Source organism: Sinocyclocheilus rhinocerous, unplaced genomic scaffold (genome assembly GCF_001515625.1).
Source record: "Sinocyclocheilus rhinocerous isolate Xijiao unplaced genomic scaffold, SAMN03320098_v1.1 scaffold1809, whole genome shotgun sequence".
In the NCBI taxonomy this organism is placed as follows: domain Eukaryota; kingdom Metazoa; phylum Chordata; class Actinopteri; order Cypriniformes; family Cyprinidae; genus Sinocyclocheilus; species Sinocyclocheilus rhinocerous.
This window is the reverse complement of record NW_015663347.1, coordinates 24,421-32,634: the sequence shown is the minus strand read 5'-3', so window position 1 is coordinate 32,634 and position 8,214 is coordinate 24,421. Positions and strand designations below refer to the sequence as shown.

General features: G+C 43.0%; 1 pseudogene; it reads left to right on the top strand.

Annotated features, from left to right (window-relative positions):
• The first annotated feature begins 2,459 nt into the window (after positions 1–2,459).
• Positions 2,460–5,127, top strand: LOC107728791 (uncharacterized; annotated as a pseudogene).
• Positions 5,128–8,214: the final 3,087 nt, after the last annotated feature.

The window sequence follows — 8,214 nt, the reverse complement described above, 5'->3', positions numbered from 1 at the left end:
GGTGACAAATTGTTGAATAAAGTCAATATTTTTTTTTTCTTTTGCTCACAAAAAGTATTCTCGTAGCTTCGTAATATTACGGTTGAACCCCTGATGTCACATTGATTATTTTACCGATCTCCTTGTTACGTTTCTGGACGTTGATCTGGTAGTACCCTTACTGTCTATGGGAGGGTCAGAGCTGTCAGATTCCATCAAAAATATCTTAATTTGTCTTCAGAAGATGAACGAAGGTCTTACGGGTTTGGAACGACATGAGGGTGAGTAATTATTATTACACCAGAGGTCAGTCATGAGAGATTGATTCCCAGTGTTGGGAAGGTTACTTTGGAAATGTAATAGGTTACAGATTACAAGTTACCCTATTTAAAATGTAATAGTAGTGTAACTTTTTCAATTACTTTATTAAAGTAATGTAACTGATTACTTTTGATTACTTTTCTAAATTTCTAATGAATGTTTATTTGCAACTGTTAATCATTTTCAAACATTTACACCATGCAGGGTTAACCTTACAGTAGTGCTCAACACTGTTAGACTTTCAAAATCCTTCATCACTTGAATTAAGATGATAAAATTTTAACACATCCACCACAAAATCAGACTTTAGTACCACCTTTTATTTTGAGATTGATCTGAACTTCAATGCTGATTTAAAATCATAAGAAATAGTTTACTGATACTGTTTTTGAAACCAAATCTTTGCATAACTACAGGAAACACTGCATCTAACAATGCTTTGGATTTTTTTTTTTTTAGTACAGTAACCAAGGATTTTTTTTTTTTTTGGCTAAATGGATTACCATTTGTCTTTATTTTTACTACAAATTACATGGTTAAACTATGGTTAGTGTAGCCAAAACCATGGTTAATAATTTGTGGTTACCATGTTTAGGTAAAATCATTGTTAATTTCCATAAGGGTTGTGTTGTTGTCTGCCCTAGCTCCCCTATTCTCGTAGCTTCGTAATATTACGGTTGAACCCCTGATGTCACATTGATTATTTTACCGATCTCCTTGCTACGTTTCTGGACGTTGATCTGGTAGTACCCTTACTGTCTATGGGAGGGTCAGAGCTGTCAGATTCCATCAAAAATATCTTAATTTGTCTTCAGAAGATGAACGAAGGTCTTACGGGTTTGGAACGACATGAGGGTGAGTAATTATTATTACACCAGAGGTCAGTCATGAGAGATTGATTCGTTTAGGTAAAATCATTGTTAATTTCCATAAGGGTTGTGTTGTTGTCTGCCCTAGCTCCCCCTAAACCTATTATAAACGATATGATTATTTGTCTGCTAAATTACTACTGTAACTTAGTAATTGCTTCTCTGCTCCACCTGTGCGCCTATACAGTCCACTCAAATCTCTTGCATTGATTACTCTGGTCTAAACAGTTTTGCGGAGGCGCAGAGCGCGCGCAAGCCAAAGTGCATTCCCAATCACGACTAACTGATTCATGATTTATTAGAGATTTATTATCGAATGTCGAATTCGGAAACAAATCGCTTTAGTACATTCGGCAGGCAATTATATAATAACAATATTATTAAAAAAGCGGGCAAAATCAGCTGCCAGCCCACCGGGAATTGTCCCGGTTCTCCCGATGACCAGTCCACGCCTGATTTCCACAGAGACACGCAGAACGTGCAGGATTCATATATTGTCTTTTTGCTGCTGAATATTTACAGACCCTAGTCCATATCGCGTTTTGATTCAAGTGTACTGTCCTACTTTTGATTTATTCATCCAAATGTTGCATATTCCGTGACATTCCGCATTATAGGAGTTCCGACCAGTCCATGTTTTCCGCATTTGGCGGAAATTATAGGGCCGTATGTCTCATATTTTAGAGTAGTCAGAGCAATTTGGGAAAGAAATTAATTAAATCTGTATGTGGATGTGTGTAAATATTCAAATATAACCCCCTTTATAATTGTTAACATTTTCATAAGTAACTGTAATTTAATTACACATTTTTTGGATGATTACAGTTACATTTATTTTGTAATTAAATTACGTAACGCCGTTACATGTAACTAGTTACTCCCCAACACTGTTGATTCCCTTAGTAGACTATTTGGCAGCGTGGAAACTGCTGCCAAATGTGTCTGGGTGGGTCCTGCACACTGTAGAGAGAGGCTACAGAATCCAGTTTGGTTCTCCTCCTCAGTTCAACGGGGTCACCCCCAGTCTGGTGGGTCCCGAACAGGCTCTGGTAATGGAACAAGAAGTAGACTCTCTCTTGAGGAAGGAGGCCATCGAGGTGGTCCCTCCTCACGAAAGAGAGTCCGGGTTCTACAGCCGGTAATTCATATTTCCGAAGAAGGATGGAGGGTTGCGTCCCATTTTAGATCTGCGTCATTTGAAACACTCAGTCATGCGACTGAAGTTCAGGATGCTCACACTCAAACAAGTCGTGTCTCCCCACGCTGGTGGGCCCCGAGCAGGCTCTGGTCATGGAACAGGAAGTAGTGACTCTTTTGAGGAAGGAGGCCATCGAGGTGGTCCCTCCGCACGAGATAGACTCCGGGTTCTACAGCCGTTACTTCATTGTTCCGAAGAAGGATGGGGGGTTGCGTCCGATTTTAGATCTACGTCAGTTGAACCACTCAGTCATGCGACTGAAGTTCAGGATGCTCACACTCAAACAAGTCGTGTCTCAGATCAGGTCCGAGGACTGGTTTGTCACGATCGATCTAAAAGACGCATACTTCCATATCTCCATCCTTCCTCATCACAGGGAGTTCCTGAGGTTTGCTTTTGTGGGCAAAGCTTACCAATACCGGGTTCTTCCTTTTGACCTTGCACTCTCACCCCGCACTTTCACGAAGTGTGTGGATGCTGCTCTGGCTCCGCTGCGACTCCAGGGCATACTGAATTATATCGACGATTGGTTGATACTAGCTCAATCGGAGCAGGGGGCGGTTCGGCATCGAGATGTCATTCTCGCCCACATGAAAGAGCTGGGGTTAAGACTAAACGCCAAGAAAAGTGTGCTTTCTCCATTACAGAGGACCACTTATCTGGGCGTGGTGTGGGATTTGACCACGATGCAGGCACGTTTGTCCCCTGCTCGGATCGAGTTGATCCTCACTGCAGTCGCGAGAGTAAAAGAAGGCCTGTCACTCACTGCCAAGCAGTTTCAGAGACTGCTGGGTCTGATGGCAGCTGCGTCCAACATGATACCTTTTGACCTGCTGTACATGAGACCCCTACAGTGGTGGCTCAAGACCAAGGGGTCCTCCACGAGGGGAAACCCGCTTCGCATTTGGAAATCAATTCGGAAATCGCATTTGGTCTCGTACTGTATTTTTGAAGTGTTGTTGTATGCATTTGTCATTTTTATTGAATTTATTTTATTTTATTAAATGTGTATATATATATATATAGTATTTATAGAGTTTTAGCTTTTAGTTTTAATTACTTTTTCTTATTTGTAAGTCGCTTTGGATAAAAGCGTCTGCTAAATGACTAAAAGTAAAAGTAAAGTAAAAGCATGCTCAAGGTCACGCGGCGTTGCCTACGTGCCTTAGGCATGTGGAGGAAGCCTTGGTTCTTGTCTCAGGGCCCGGTGCTGGGAGCTCATTGTCGCCGCGTAACACTAGCGACAGATGTGTCCCTCACTTGTTGGGGAGCGGTCATGAGTGGCCGCTCAGCCCGCGGTCTGTGGAGTGGTCGTCAACTCACTTGTCACATCAACTGCCTGGAGATGCTGGCCGTATTTCTAGCATTGAGACACTTCCTCCCGGACCTAAGAGATTGCCATGTGTTGGTGCGCACCGACAACACAGCAGTGGTCTCTTACATCAACCACCAAGGAGGGCTGCGTTCGCGCCCCATGTACAGGCTGGCGCACTAGATCCTTTTGTGGTCCCAGGGCAAACTCCTCTCGTTGAGAGCAGTTCATATTCCTAGGCATCTCAATATGGGAGCAGACATCCTGTCGAGGCATGGGCCGAGGCCCGGGGAATGGAGGCTTCACACCGAGGTGGTGAAGCAGATATGGAGTATATTTGGCCAAGCTCAGGTGGACCTGTTTGCGACTTGAGAGACATTGTACTGTCCCCTCTGGTTCTCTCTGAATCATCCAGCTCCACTGGGGCTGGATGCCATGGTACAAACGTGGCCAAGGCTTCGTCTGTACGCCTTTCCCCCGTTCGCTCTGCTTCCGGGAGTTCTGGAGAGAGTGCTCCGGGACGGGGTCCGGCTGCTTCTAGTAGCCCCATTCTGGCCGGGCCGAGTATGGTTCTCGGACCTGATTTTCCTTCTCGTTGGCTCTTCATGGGAGATTCCCGTCAGGAGGGACCTCCTCTCAAAGGCAGAGGGTACGATCTTTCACCCCCGCCCGGAGCTGTGGAAGTTATGGGTGTGGCCCCTGAGAGGGCACAACTCGTAGCTTCCGGTCTCTCAACCGAGGTTGTTGAGACCATCTTACAATCCAGAGCTCCCTCAACGAGGAAACTGTATGCCTTGAAGTGGAAGCTTTTCACTTCTTGCTGCAGAGACCGCCAGCTTGACCCAGCTAACTGCCCAGTTGGTACAGTTCTGGAGTTCCTGCAGGCCCGTTTCTCCGTAGGGTTGACCCAATCAACCCTTAAGGTCTATGTGGCGGCCATTGCAGCCTACCACGCCCCTCTCGGTGGCCAGTCAGTGGGCAGACACCCCCTAGTTACACGTTTCCTCTGCGGTGCGCTGAGGCTGAGGCCTCCGGTACGATCTCGCGTCCCCCCGTGGGACCTGGCTGTGGTGCTAGAAGCTCTCTGTAAGCCTCCCTTCGAGCCTATTGAGGAGATTTCTGATCGCCATCTCACTATAAAGACTACCTTCCTTCTGGCGATATCTTCTCTCAAGAGAGTTGGGGATCTGCAGGCCCTCTCAGTGGCCCCTTCCTATCTTGACTTTGCGCCCGGTCTGGCCAAAGCATTTCTCTACCCTCGAGCGGGGTATGTCCCTAAGGTCCCCTCCTCTGCACCACGGCCTGTCGTACTCCAGGCCTTCTGTCCTCCTCCCTTCTGGGAGCCCAACCAGCAGAAGCTTAATTGTATGTGTCCAGTGCGAGCAATCCTCAGGGACCTAAAGCGCCTGCACGAAAACGTGACGGATTGGAACCGTAATCTCTCCTGAGTTTGACTTCAAATGCAATCAACCGATCCGGTCTCAGATGAGGCGAGAAAGGCAAAGAGGAAGTGGTTGGTCCATCCGGATGTTATATAACAGCCAACCCCTAAGGTCAGTCACCTGACATTGTTGTTATTAGGTCTCGAGGATAGGCGGAGGAATGGCGTCATTCAGGATAAAACCGTGGTAATAAAAACACTATGCACCTCGCAAAACAACCCTTGGTACTGACAGGTTGCCTGACCTGCGAAACAAAACCAGCCTAATTGCTATTCAAAATTCAAAACTAGCCCAATTGCATTTTTCCCTGTTTTTTCCCTCTGGCAGGCGTCTCCCTCCATCGAAATAGCGGGAGGGAGAGATTGTTTTAACCCATGGACTGAAAAAAAAACAACATAGCAACAGTTAAAAGTAGCCCAATTCTGCAGGAATTGCGTACTGACCTGGAAAAGCGTCCACCTGAGTTGACATTATTCGCCACCATCCTTTATTCAATGACGTACAACTTGCATTGACAGGGAAAATCCAATCTGTCCTCTTACATGGCAGAATCAAATACACGTATATGATTAATATCAGATGTAATTTTCACATATGAATAAGGTCTGAAACGGATCTGAGAATATCGGAAACCATGCGCTTTTTTTTCCTGCTTACAGATTCGTGGGTCATATCCGATCTGTGTCACATAGGAGGAAAAAAAATCAGAATCAGGTCACTTGAACCATGTAGTGTAAATGTGGCCTTAATTGCATAACGCGATTTCATGAGATTTTTAATGCAGTTATGAGAAGTGGGATTTTGGACCAATGAGATTTCACAGTGGGCGGGGCTACTGTGTGTGACACTGTAGAAATAAAAACACTTAATTGACTACATGTCTTGTTGCTCATCATGGTCGCGACTATTCAAGATGAAATCTCTGATTTAAAGAAGAGAAATAGCTTTTATGTCATCATGGTGGACAGTGCACCTGTGGGGCTCTTTAAAGCTTGTTGGGTAGAGGGCAGTGGTGTTTTGCTGTTTAGCATTCTGCCTCTCAGGGAGGTAGAAGAGGGTAAGGACAGACCCCCCTCATGAGAGATTAAGTTTCCCCACAGAAGTTAAGCAGGAGAAAAGTGCTCTGTCTCTGAGCATTCACATGCCTGTGAGCTTTGAAGTGGAAAACAGGGCCAGCAGGGCCACATGCTAAGTGCACTGACACTGAACTATGCAGCACAGACATCGTGATCAGGTGCAGAGCAGAGGACAAGTGAATTAGTGTGGCACTGCAGTTCAAGACACTATTATAATCAAAATCTTACTAAAAAGATTACTAATATAATCAAAAGTTTTATAGTCCATGTCTGTTGGCTTTGTGTCTGTATGGGCATTCAGGGAATGGAAGTTTCAACTGAGCCATAAACACCATGTGACTAATCACTTTGGAACCACAGGAAGTATTACATCATGACAAGAATGTTCATAGTTCCCTTCAATACTCTTCGCTGGTGACCTGTGATGACAAAGGCAGCAGACAGGGAAAATATACAGTTATGGCCAGAATGTTGCATGCACTTTGCAATGTCTGCAAAATGTTAATTATTTTAGTAAAATCAGAGGGATCATACAAAATTCATGTTATTTTTTATTTAGTACTGACCTTTCACACAAAAGACGTTTACATACTGTATAGTCCACAGGAGAAAATAATAGTTGAGTATATTTGAGAGTCCCTTGTTTGTCCTGAACAGTTAAACTGCCCGCTGTTCTTCAGAAAAATCCTTCAGGTCCCACAAATTCTTTGGTTTTCCAGCATCTTTTGTGTATTTGAACCCTTTCCAACAATGACTGTGATTTTGAGATCCATATTTTCACACTGAGGACAAAACTGAGATACTTAAATGCAATTATTACAAAAATGTCAAACGGTCACTGATGCTCCAGAAGGAAACACGATGTATTCAGAGCCTGGTGGTGAAAACTTTTTGAATTTGAAGATCAGGGTAAATTTAACTTATTTTGTCTTCTGGGAAACATGTAAGTATCTTCTGTAGATTCTGAAGGGCAGTACTAAATGAAAAAATAAAAAAAGATATTTAGGCAAAATATGAAAAATGCACACATTTTCATTCTGTTCAAAAGTTTTCACCTCCATGCTCTTAATGCACCATTTTTCATTCTGGAGCATCAGTGAGCGTTTGAACTTTTTGTAATAGTTGCGTATGAGTCCCTCATTTGTCCTCAGTGTGAAAAGATGGATTTCAAAATTATACAGTCATTGTTGGAAAGGGTTCAAATACGCAAAAGATGCTGGAAAACCAAATAATTTGTGGGATAATTTAGTATAATTTATAATTGTTTTTTTTTTTGTGAAATCGTCACTGATTTTTAAAGTAAACATAAGACTAATTAGTTACACTTTATTTTACAGTATGTGTACTTACCCAAGAAAGTACTGGGTAGTATAAGGTAACTACATGGGTTAAGGTTAGGTTTAGGGGTAGGTTCATGGTTAGTACCTAGTTATTACCCAGTTATTGTAATTGCTAAAGTAAGTACATAGAATGTACATGTGGAACAGTTCTGTAAATACTGAATACCTTTTATATTGTTAATAATATTTCAAGGTGAACACTTACTGGACTGAAGCAAATGTTTACTGAGTATCAAATATGATCATCAGGCTTTTGAGGAATGTTTGTTTCAATCATAATTGTATTACATTGCATTATATGTTTTATTTTTTGTCCCCACATTAATAACTGACCTTGATCATAAAACTGAGCATTTAAATATAATTTTACTAAGACATATTATTGGGAGATATAAATTTCCTCTATGCCCCGCCTTTCTGAAACGCGTCAATTTTTACAAAGCTCATCGTTCTGAAAAGCAAGTTGTACGCTGATTGGCCAGCTATCCAGTGCATTGTGATTGGCTGAATACCTCAAGCGTGTGACGGAAATGTTACGCCCCTTACCATATTGTGATGCCGTGTCTCGGTGCGATAAGACAACACCAATAAAACCCATTACAAACGAGGCATTTGTTGCATCCAGTGGGGACATAATTACTGATTATAATGACTTATACTGTCTTTTTACGCGTTGC